Source organism: Periplaneta americana, chromosome 13, assembly GCF_040183065.1.
Source record: "Periplaneta americana isolate PAMFEO1 chromosome 13, P.americana_PAMFEO1_priV1, whole genome shotgun sequence".
NCBI classification, from domain to species: Eukaryota; Metazoa; Arthropoda; class Insecta; order Blattodea; family Blattidae; genus Periplaneta; species Periplaneta americana.
Window position 1 is genome coordinate 129,690,438 of NC_091129.1, and position 13,098 is coordinate 129,703,535.

The window sequence follows — 13,098 nt, forward strand, 5'->3', positions numbered from 1 at the left end:
TGCCTTTATAGCTGGTTTGCGAAACCGGATTTTCGTAGCTCCCAAGTGCATAACGATGCTGGGTGGGCACCGGTCACATGAGAAAATTTCTTCCCCCATGAGGACTCCAACCAGCGGGGCCTAGGCAGGATGCCTTAGACCATGATGCCACGGCGCGAGACTATTGTTATTATTATTATTATTATTATTATTATTATTATTATTATTATTATTATTATTATTATTATTATTATTATTGGTAGTGGTAATGGTGGTGGTAAATTTGAGCTCTTTTACACAATTTAAAATTATACTGTATACTTTATAATCAGCTCACTCCCTAAGAAACCAAAGAAAAATCCAGGGCTTTTCTATAACACGAGACACTAAGCCTGCTATTCGTAGACATTTCGCTAGCCCACGCTACGAGTGTGCTAAACTAGCGCCGGTTATCGATTGGTTACTTGTACAGGATTCATATTATCATATTGCTAACAATGGTTTATGAATACGAAAAACGTTAGTTCGCTTATCATCCACCGGAAGCCCGCGCTAAGAATGTCTATGAATACGGCCCCTATAGGTTTTTTAAAGAAAAAACTTGGAAAATTTTTCAAATTTTCAGAGGGAAGGTAGTTTTGAATGTGAAGAATTCGTATAGGACGTCATTTGACTTGAAAACATATTAGAAAATAGGTAAAAATTGGAAAGAATTGATCGGTGTAGGATGCATATTAAAGTGTAAAGAATCAAGTTCCTAAAGTCGTATGATCTGTAACAATTTTTTTGATAAGTGCGTAAGAATGATGTTATTCTGTACAAAGCAATTGACAACACATATTTAGCTTCAGAACACTGGCCAATGAAAGAAATTATACTTCTGAATAGTTCATCCTCTATTTGTAATATTATTTTACCCTTAAAACTAAAGAAAAAAGGTACTTTACAAACAACTTCAAATTAGTGTAACTTTGAAAATATTGAGATTAGGACAAATGTTTATATGACTTTTTTGCTCAGAATGCCTTCGGAAATAAGCTCCGTAAGCGACTATAAATCCTCGTGAATCACCCTGTATACAAAATCCATTTAATACTAGTCTTAGGCTGTAATAAATGATGTTAGAATCCTTCCTTCACCTCTATGGAAGATAAACGTCAGAAATTCTGTTAGAAGTTTGCGAGCGAGGAAACATTGCCGGTATTTCTTTTAATGCGTTACCAACAACTAGGCCTAAGTTATTAGACGTTGGTGGAATTGGTGATAGCGAGATGAAACCGAGGATTCGCCATGGCATTACCCAACATTCATCTTACAGTTGGGGAAAACCCAACCAGGTAATCAATCCAAACGGGATTCGAAGCCACGCCCTGGCACAACCTCGAATTATTAGACAAACAGCATACCGCCTGATCTACGTCGGTCGTGTTGCCGATATTGAACTGGAGTAGAGCAAAATAGGATATAAACGGTAGAAAGAGATTAAATTAGTGTAGGTAGATTTTCCTTGGATTTAGGTTACTATAGGCAGAATACTGTGTTCTGGACTGTCACTTAGCAAAATTGGAGCGAAGTCTATAGGCACGTGGAAGTAATATAGAAGTACTAGAAACGAGGCGGAGTTGTTCCAGTTGTAATACAAGACATAGTTAACCCATTAGCAAATGAATTCTGCAAGAGATCACGAAGTAAGCAGCAGCTAAATTTCATCGCAAAGATCCGGATAAGTAAGGCAATAGATGTTCAATGCATTAACAATAGGCTGATGGGTGGTATTTGTAAGAAACACTCTTAGTTATTCATCTCCACTCATATTTACTCTAGGTACTAAGTGATAATACACGGAACATTCAGAAGTGTATCTACTAACAAGGATGTATTTGACCTCGAATGCTCAGAACGGCACAAAAACAAGTTTATAATATAAATCGTCCATCATAAAAACAGTATTGTGAGTCATTCCCATACAAAACTGCGCGTTTTACCACAAGAGACATTTCAATGATCACCTATTTAAGATCGAGGAGAAGACTTTTGATAATGCAGAGGTGCAAAATATGAATATAATAGGACCAGAAACACACATTTAAATCTCGTGACTATATTGCTACATTTCCCATCAACAACAAAATATTACCAGCATATTGATGTGTATTTCTTTAGACAATATAAACTCTATATGGGCTATTCCATCTCAAATCGACCGAAATATAGAGAAAATTGACCATGCAATTTCTAAATACAATGAAACTTTTTCTGTCCGTTGACAACTTGATACAATGCTTTGTGCAAAGTTTGAGGCATCAGAAACTCAGTGTTTAAATTTAAAATATTTAAATTTATCGTATTTTCATAAAATTAACAACTTTAAACTGTTGTGGCTCCGAAACCCTTTCACCCAATGATCAAAATCATGGTTTATTTTGATGCTGAGAAATGATAGTTTATATTAACATGTAAACAGTTTTTCTTGCTTTTTATGGAAATGGAGAAATTTAGATTTTTCTTCATTAAGACGCCTTTGCCCACGAAAAAATATTGTTAAAATATATGGTTAGATTCCGCATTGAAAGTACAAATAAGCACATATTTTTACTGGTGCACCGTTGATAAGAAAGTATTGAAAATATCAAATAAAGAAAATAAATAGTACGCGCGTGAACTAACCAGCTGACTGTAGGTAGTCGAGACAAGTAAGGCCAGGAGACAAACACATGATGTGTCGTCTAGCAGTCATGGCTGGGCTAGCTTTATCACAAGTTTTCATAAACACAGGAGTAAAATGACGCTCAATGTTCGCTTATCTTCAGCTCTCGGCCAGTGTGTGGGGTACTGCGCCGTTCAAGTCCAGGCGTGTGAAAATAATTTATTTAATACCCTCGAAACTTATTGCCGAGCCACTAAGCAAACAATGCCGAATCCCTCTTAATAATGCAAGGTTTTTTCTCAATATTTTTTACATTTTTACAAATGGGGCAAAAAGCCTAAAAGTAAGTAAAATCAGATTATCTGCCTCTCTGTATACAATAAAAATAAGTATTACTTCTTATCATAACCTACTAAATGTCAGCTTAAAAATAAGCTCCCGTTCAATGTTCTGCAGTAAATGGTTCCAGAGTTCTGAGCGCTGAAAGAGGCTTGTTTTTATAAAATACGCTAAATTTGTCGCTCAACAGTACGAAAACCGTTTGGCTTTCGATAGTATATTTTTGAAAATGCACTCTCCTCAGCACCTTGTATAAATAGGGGAAAAATTAGAGTATTAAAAAAATGCGAGGTTTTTTACTGATCGATTTCATACGGAATAGCCCATATATGTATGGGATCGTCTATTTTGTAAGACTATAATGTGAAAAACCACAAGTAAAGTTACACGATCGCATTTCATCATCAGACTTCACTTTGTGAAATAGGATACTATCAACTTTCTGCACCAAAGTACAAGCCTACTGTATGTTGCAATATGCTTGGCAAAAGGCAGGTTATGACATTGACATTGTGGTATCATCGTTTAAAAATGTAATTAGTGTGGACTGCTTGAATGCGGAAGTGATGTTGAATGTGAAAAAGTGACTTTTAAGATGTGCATATTGTTTGCTTTGAACACTTCATTGGAATCTCACATCTGCACTTTGAAGACTGAATAGAGCATTCCACTTTAAGAAAAAAGCATTGGTTTTATGGACTTTGTCTAGTACGTTGAGGGTAGACGTCTCTATGGCAATTGGCCACTTGATGGATTAGTCTTAAATGCTCAATGCTTTTTTTCTTAACGTCATTTGTTGTTCGGGTATCGTAATTATTTTAAGCAGAGATTTTGTGACAGTGTTGATGGGAAATGTAGCAATATAGATATATGTATGTTTTTGCTCCTATTGTATGTTTACGTATAATTTATTTAGCATTATTTAAATCTATATTTATGTATGGTATTATAGGTTGGGGTGGAACTTATAAATCCAACCTTTATCCGTTAATTTTACTACAGAAAAAAAGTATTAAAAATTTGTTTGAAAAAGCAGAAAGATTACTCAACTGAATTATTGTTTAAACATTTCAGAGTTTTCGACATTAAACAAATTTATTATTTTATATTATTAAAATATTTTCACAAAAGTCTGAATAACTTTGAAAGGTATATACATAAATATGGAACTAAAAATATGAATTCTCTGCGTTTATCTGAACCTAAATGTTAAAACCAATGCAGCTTTTTATCATAGCATGAGTCAAGGTCCCAGATTATCAAACAAATTTTATTCTAATATAATTGTAACCACGAATCCTGTCCAAATTAATAAAACAAATTGTATTGGATTTATAGTTTGGTTTTAAACATATTAAACACTTTTTAATCTGTATTCACTCTCAATTTTAATTTTATTTTTGTCTATTGGAATCCCCTCCTGAGCACGAGTCTTACTCATTCAAGAATGGGCTAGTTTATGTCGCATTGTATTAACTCGTATTCATTTCAAACTTACTAGCAATAAAATAATAGTAATATACGTTACAAGAGCGGTATGTTGACGTTTTCATTTTCGAGGAAAAGATTGAAAAAGCGAAACGTAGTTGAGCTTTTTTAATTTCCGAGAACATGAAAACAAACATACCGCTCGTGTATCGTACATTATTTTGTGCGAAGATCGTTTATTACATACCTGAAAGACGAATTTCTAATCAGTTGCAATGAAATCTCCATCTTGGTTTCTGTTTAATGACGGCAACTTCGGAAAACCAAAATATCTTTCTTCAACATTGTTGCCATAAAATGTTTTCTGTGTTTACTATACTCCAGCAGGCCGTGATATACGTCTGTCTTTTTTCCCCCCCAGTCTATAAATGCGAACTTAAAACAAACGGTAAGGTTATGTAATGATTTATTTCTCATTTTAATATTTTAACAATATTATTTATATAATATATTGCAGTAATAACATCGGCATCTGGAATCTTGTTGATTTTTTCACGGCTTCCTTAATGTTACTTGTATCAGGAATGCAATAAGTTTCATGGAGTAGTAGACTTTACTTAATGTTTGCAAATATTTAAAAACAATAATTAACATTGCAATTTAGGTGAAATTGCAGTGGTAAGTTTCCAATTTATAATCATTACTATGTTAAACGTCTCTAAAAATAATATGTTAAAAGCCTAAAGCAGTAAAATGAATGTCGCGCTTAAGCGGTAAGAAGAGGGAAATTGTTGTGTGTGTTACGTTGGGAATACTGAATGTGGTATTTCACATTTACCGCGTATTGGTTCTGTGCGGAAAACAAGCAAATACGCACGATCTCGCACAAAATATTATATTGATATTTTGCTCCTTTCCATAATGAAGTTCTTCCAGATCTTGAATAGGTGATCATTAAACTGTCTCATGTGGTAAAACGCGCAGTTTGCATGGGAATGACTCATTCCGAGGTCAAGTACTGTACATCCCTTATGAGTATTATTATGGAGAATTCAGAACTGAACTATGTTCGTCTGTCTTGCACACGTAGACTACATGTCGTTATTTTACATTTTACTGAAATGACTCTTCAAGCGGTCGTTGATGGTACTACATAAAACGGTAACAGTACTTCGTTTATCTTTTGTTTGGGGAATTAACAACACTAATTATACAAAATGGAGTGTTTGACAAACACTTGAAGTCGTGAAGCCGCTTCATACTCAGTCTGTAGCCTGTATTTCAGCGAACCTCTGAACTGAGCAGTTTCCTCTGAAGCAATACATACTGTACATAGCCGAATTAATTTATATCAAAGCATAACTTCCTTTAGCGATTCGTTTCCTTATCATTAGAGGGAGCTCGATTTTTGGCTAATGGTTCATATGTGAATACAACAGGCAGGACCAATTGCCAGCGGAACACCGTACCATTTCGCTATTCTTAGCATACTGAGAATACAATGTTATAGCGCCGGTAATGTTTTAAGGGCTTTCTAAAAAAAACTTTAAAACTATTCGGGTGCTATTTATAGACATTTCGCTAGCCCGCGCTACGAGCATGCTAAACTAGCCCCGGTTATCGACTTGTACTTGTTTTTTTTTATTTTATTGGGTTATTTTACGACGCTGTATCAACATCTAGGTTATTTAGCGTCTGAATGGAATGAAGGTGATAATGCCGGTGAAATGAGTCCGGGGTCCAGCACCGAAAGTTACCCAGCATTTGCTCGTATTGGGTTGAGGGAAAACCTCGGGAAAAACCTCAACCAGGTAACTTGCCCCCACCGGGATTCGAACCCGGGCCACCTGGTTTCGCGGCCAGACGCGCTGACCGTTACTCCACAGGTGTGGACGACTTGTACTTGTACGGGATTCATATATCATATCATATCATATATCATATCATATTGTAAATTTTTTACTAGACAACAATGTAATTTTATTATCTCAACAATAACTCTTCACTTTCTACAATTCACATTAAACGCTCTCGGCAACAATGGGATTTGCTCTCCACACAGCAACACAATGTTCGTTAGTGCACTCCACAGACGACAATGACAATTTACTTGGACTATTACGAACAACAATGAACTGTTAATCTTTACTAATGTTCACAAAGCACTATTTACAAATCAGAACTGTCGGTTCTCAGTTCACAGTTCTTCTAGCTCAGTCACTCAAGTTCACAGTATCTCGAACCACAGACCTTAGAGACAGTCCACTGAACTTCGAACTCTGGTCCCTCCAACTGCGGTCCACTGCACTCAAACTCAGGACTTCCGGCTCCACAGTTACGGACAAAATTCAAGTCGAACTCCGGTCTCGAAGCTGGCTTCACTGCTACACAAGACTGGCTGCTGTCCACTGACTGTAACAACACTGACTTACTGACTGTCTCAAGTTCACTCGCATCTTGTATTTATAACTAAACCATAGTTGCGAGAAAGTTCGCGATCTAGAGATTTCCATGCGTGTCCATTCTCGAATCATCCGGATATCTCTCCTCTCTGCCGCGGTCGCTCCTTCCCCTGTCTTCTCTCCGCCATAGCAAATGCCCCAGGAAGCAGATGCGCGCGCAACCGGCCCAAAACACGGCTGACTTAGCCCTTCCTCCGTCGATCGTGAGATCGAAACTCACGTGGCCGTCACAATATCATATATCATATCGCTAACACATGTTTATGAATACGAAACACGTTAGTTCGCTGATCATCCAACGGAAGCCCGCGCTAAGAATGTCTATGAATACGGCCTTTCTTGATTTATCAAATATCTACTTCTCTAATTTTTCCATAGGGTAGTTTAGGGTAATTTCGGTATAAAAACAGCCTTTTTTTAAGTTTAGAGACCCATAGCATATTACCATTATAAAATTTTCCAGTCAGTTTTTTTTTATTATCACTGTGATCTTCTAGAATGATTCTATTGCATTTTAAAATATGTTGGTCTCTTCTTATTATAATAATAACTCTATGTTTAACTATACTCAATTTACCCCACGGATGCGGAAATTTGGGTATAATATGTATTATTGAAGTAAAACATGCTTTAAAGTCCTTATAAAATCAAACTATACCAACCATACGTTAGTGTATGCATCATAAAACAGATTGGAGAGGTTAGATAGACATTTAAACATTTTAATTAGACCTAACAAATTAAAAAAAAAATCAGCCAATACTTAAGTTCTTGATAAAAATATCTCCCATTAAAATCAGGGACAGAAAACACTTCGGATATTTGTCTTTCACCAATCCATAATTCTGCAGTGCTTGGCAAAAATGACATAGGCTAAGTTAGTTTCCACAAACCTTTTTGATAATTTATTGACAACTTACACTGGTTTATGTTGATTTGACTTTTTTTTTCCGTATGAATTATTGTAATGGGAGGAATATCTATGTATTTTTTTTTCCAAGCGAGCATATGTTCCGTAAGTTGTCAATAAATTATCAAAAAAGGTTTGTGCAAACTGACTTGTGTCACTTTTCCCAGGCACTGTAGAATTTATGTACGTGGCATGATCTAGAACGAAAGCTATGTTAGTTACCAATGAACCTAAAAATATACCCAAATTACCCCATAATTGTGAATTGTCATTTACTAACGAACTTACTATATTTATTAAAAACATGTTTTAAACATGTGTAATGTACAGCTGTCAAAAAAAAGTGACAGCACTCGTGAGTAACGAATATATTCTAAATTCACTTGAAATCACATCACGGTATATAAATTCAGTGTTAGGTTTGAAACAATACAGCTGCATAATGTTAGTGTTAGTTTTGCCTTCTTATATTATTACATTACATCATGCTGTAACACAATAAAATGAAAAGGAGTGACGAAAATTTGAACCTGAGACTTTGACATCTAAATTCCGACGTAATTCCGAATGAGCTACGAGGGCACAAGTAAATGAGCATATGCGGGAAAATGGGCCCAATCCTTCTCCAAGACGTTCTGAAGATTTGTAGAAGCTCGTCCAGGATGCCTGGGATGCCATGGCTGAGAACAATCGCCATTTGGAAAAACTAGTCGATTCCATGTCCACTCCACTGCACGATGTGATCGAGTTGGGAGGAAGATGGACTAAATATTGAATCGTAGCTTTTTGTTTTTTGAATATTTAATTGTTTGCATTTTCTAAGGCAGACGCCAGTAATTTTTTTTATTTATGCCACGAAAGATATTTTTGTTGAGAATAAAATCTTTTTCTTTCTTTCTTTCTTTCTTTCTTTCTTTCTTTCTTTCTTTCTTTCTTTCTTTCTTTCCTTCCATTTACAGCCATAATGTGAAAATAAATAATGATCAAGTCATGGCATAATACGAGTACATTCATAAACCTGATGTTAATTACTAAAACAGTCATAAAATAGGCAGGAGCAAATATATTTTCTCTCTCTCTTAAAAAAGAAAAAAACAAATAATACTAGGTTGTGTTCGAACGCACGATCTCATGAATAACAGCCCGGAACGCTACCACTACGCTACAGTAGTAACATGCAGAACACTTCAATTATAACTGTAGATATCAGGCCACGTGGTACAACAACATGTAACATCGCCTGTCTCCGAACTGTAGCAAAGATACCCGACGGGAACTTAGCTTCTAAAGAGCGGTCACTTTTTCTTTTGACAGCTGCATACATGCATGAATTTAGTTACTGTATCTCAGCTGACTTCGCAACAATATTGCTTTGACATTTCATAGACTGGTAAACAAGAAACATTTTTTTTTACCAGGCAGTATCAGTGTGATCAACACAAATTTTTAACACTCCGTGATAGGAATAGTGAAATAGACAATATACAGGGTGTAACAACTTTAATGTTTAGAATTTCTGGAACATGTTCCCTGACACATTCTACGTTGATTAAGCCTAACATACCTATATCCGAAATTGAGAGGTTACAGAGATAACAGAGCTGGAAAAAATAGAACTTCTCGCAGCTCCAAGCATTATACCGTTTATACAAGGCCTATTTTATGGCATTACTAAGTAGAGATACATAAGAAACATTTGAAAAGCTGTGAATGAAGGAAATTTTACTTTTAAGAGAAATTAAATTAAAATTGTTTAGGTTGCTAAGGAAACGAAACAGACAACAGTTTAAAATAACAGTTGTGAGAAAAATAAACCGTATTGTGACTAGTCTTTTTATTGAGTTTTTACCATTAAAACATGCTTTTTGTGTTCACACATCAGGAATACGCCGACATAGTTTATGTGTATGGACTGTGTGATGGCAATGCAACAGCAGCTGTTTTGGCATATGAAGCACGGTTCCCAAATCGTAGGATTTCTAGTGCACAGGTATTTTCACGTGCCTATTGGCAAATTTCAAGAAGTACAGTGTTTGGAATCTTAAGGACATTTTTTTTTTCAACTTTGCACTGCATCTTTCATACTCACAAGTAGTTGATATTAAAATGTAATATGGTACTAATAAAAATGACATAGACATGCCACTTTCGGAAATTGGTGTTACTTCTTTCAGTATTCAGCGATAAAATTAAACTAAAAAATTTAACTTTGGGGTACAAATACTCCAAATCTATAGAACTTTGGATATAGGTATGTTAGGTTTAATCGACGTAGAACGTGTCAGGAAACATGTTCCAGAAATTCTAAACATTAAAGTTGTTACACCCTGTATATTAAATTGGCATGTGTTTGAAGGCCAGGCAAAGTTTTATTCAATAAATTCTAACTCATACCCTAATTACCTCACTATACCCAAATTACCCTGACCGATCCTAATAAAAAATGTAAATATATCACGAACTGAATAGTTTGTCTTGAACACGTACATTAGCTATACTAGTTTTTATGTATAACAAAGTATCGATAACACGTAAGAATCTACAATTTTCTCGCCGTCAAATTTGATATAAAATGTATATGTCATAAACCAGCGATCGAGCAGTACTTACCAGTTTGATGCAGAAATTTTTCATTACAAATGTTGTTCGATCACTTCACAGTCTACAATGTAAATTCAACTCTGTTTCGCTGTTCACACTCGGTTCACCCAGCCTGGGTACCACGTGTTTACCACCCACTAAATTACACACAAACATAGCGCTGAACCGTCACTGGTCGTGCGAGAGCAGCCTTCGAAAACAGTTGCTAGCGCAACCCCTTCCGTTGCCACTGCTGTGCCCGGCTTTCGGTCGCCAGTCCAACTATCGACTAACTACAGAGAAGCGAGAGTGCGGATTTCGCTAAAAAAAAAAAAACTTGTATATAACTGCAATGCAATGCGGCTAACAAATATATAATAATTCAAAATAAAATAATGAAGAATGTTGCCAGCTCAATATTCCAAAGACGAAATGTAAAATAGTATACATGTATTTTGAATTAAATATCGACATCATTTACTTTAAAATTGGATCCGTTAGACCAGTGATTCCCAAAGTGAGGGTTGCGACCCCTTGAGGGGTCGTGTAAAGAGCTGAGGGGATCGCGAGATGATTTACAAAAAAAAAATAAATAAATAAATAAATAAATAAATAAATAAATAAATAAATAATAAATAAATACAAAATTAATTAATTAATTAATTAATTGATTAAAAATGAATGAATAAATGCATGAATAAATAAATAAATAAATAATAAATAAATAAATACAAAATTAATTAATTAATTAATTAATTAATTAATTAATTAAAATGAATGAATGAATAAATGAATGAATAAATAAATAAATAAATAATAAATAAATAAATACAAAATTAATTAATTAATTAATTAATTGATTAAAAATGAATGAATGAATAAATGAATAAATAAATAAATAAATAATAAATAAATAAATACAAAATTAATTAATTAATTGATTAAAATGAATGAATGAATAAATGAATGAATAAATAAATAAATAAATAAATAATAAATAAATAAATACAAAATTAATTAATTAATTAAATAAATAAGACAAATAAATAAATACCTTATTAACATATATTTATTTTGTATTTAGAAACATAAACATATGCAACGTTCAACATAAAAAGTAAACAAAAAAACAGTAGTTATAAAAAATAAACAGTAATTAATACGATAAGTGTACCTATTTTTTTCAGAAAATACCTTCTTAAATATTGAATAAGTATTCGATACAAACAGTGATATCATTTTCAAGTTCAAGAAGATTACTTGCTTTTGTTTTGATGGCAATCATAGGCGAGAAACTTATTTTACATAAATACGAGGTTTAAAATGTTATCAAGTTTGTTTTGAATGCTCAAGGCACTCTTTTGATTCAAGCCATGCGAAAAAAAAACCCGGTGCACTTTCAACATTCCATCAGTAGGTGTATGTTTCAATGAATTTTTCACCTTTTTTTTTACTTTAGCCAGTCAACTATCTTAAAACGGATTCAGTATCCGTATGTAATTTCACCTTCTCTCTTCAGGATAGATAGATGGATGGATGGGTGGATAAATAAATAAACAAACAAACAAACAAACAAATGCCTTATTAACATACATTTATTTTGTATTTAGAAACATAAACATATGCAACGTTCAACATAAAAAGTAAAAAAAAAAAAAAAAAAAAAAAACCAGTAGTTATAAAAAGTAAACAGTAATTAATGCAATAAGTATACCTATTTTTCAGAAAGTACCTTCTTAAATATTGAATAAGTGTTCGATACAAACAGTGATATCGTTTTCAAGTTCAAGAAGATTACTTGCTTTTGTTTTGATAGCAATCATAGACAAGAAACTTATTTTACATAAATACGAGGTTTAAAATGTTATCAAGTTTGTCTTTAATGCTCGAGACATTCTTTTGATTCGAGCTATGCAAAAAAAAAAAAACGGTGCAGTTTCAACATTCCATCAGTAGGTGTATGTTTCAATGAGTTTTTCACCTTTTTTATTTTAGCCAGTCAACTGTCTTAAAACGAATTCAGTATCCATCTGTGATTTTTGTATTTTTTTTAATTTATTCCGAAAAATACTAAAAAAATCTTATTTAAAGTCGTACTTTTGGTGGTATCCACTGATTTTGAGTAAAATTATAGTTCCTTGCAATTTTACAGAGATTTGTATTTTCTAATGAGGTCAAGAACCTGTACGATAGTAAGGACTTCACAAACAAAAGTCTTACCCGAAAGTGGGTCGCACCTTTAGAAAGTTTGGGAACCACTGCTTTAGTTCCTTCCCAACCTATTCGTGTGAAGAATATGAGCCAACATTAGACATCCACACGTAACAATAATCCTTGTTATGTGATCCAAATGAGGCAAGGCCACCACTTAAAATAAAATAAAAATCTCTGCCTTGACGAGGAACGAACCCATATTTCCTAAATTCTTGGCTAGAAACGCTCTCTCTGTGGCGGTTGAACTTGAATAACTCAACATACAGTAGGTCGCTATGTATACAGCATACTATCTTCTCTTTCTCTTTTCTTTCACCTTAGTTTATTCTGTGTATACGATGTATATGTGCAAATATTTTGATATCTGTTTAAGGGAAATGCATATAAAACAATGTCCGATTTACATTTTCCCCTGCGCTATTAGTTTTCCCATAAATGTGTCTCGTATTTTATGGACAGGAGAATGGAGAAAGTTACACAACGCAGAACTGCACGCATTGTATTCTTCACCTGACATAATTAGGAACATTAAATCCAGA

At 34.1% G+C, this 13,098-nt stretch overlaps 2 protein-coding genes across 7 annotated transcripts in view; one reads left to right on the forward strand and one right to left on the reverse strand.

The window, feature by feature from the left end:
* Window positions 1-13,098, reverse strand: part of LOC138712435 (uncharacterized) — a 181,000-nt gene that overhangs the window by 51,501 nt on the left and 116,401 nt on the right. The window lies entirely within an intron of this gene.
* Window positions 1-13,098, forward strand: part of LOC138712437 (uncharacterized) — a 197,072-nt gene that overhangs the window by 1,168 nt on the left and 182,806 nt on the right. The gene's annotated exons all lie outside the window — the stretch shown is intronic.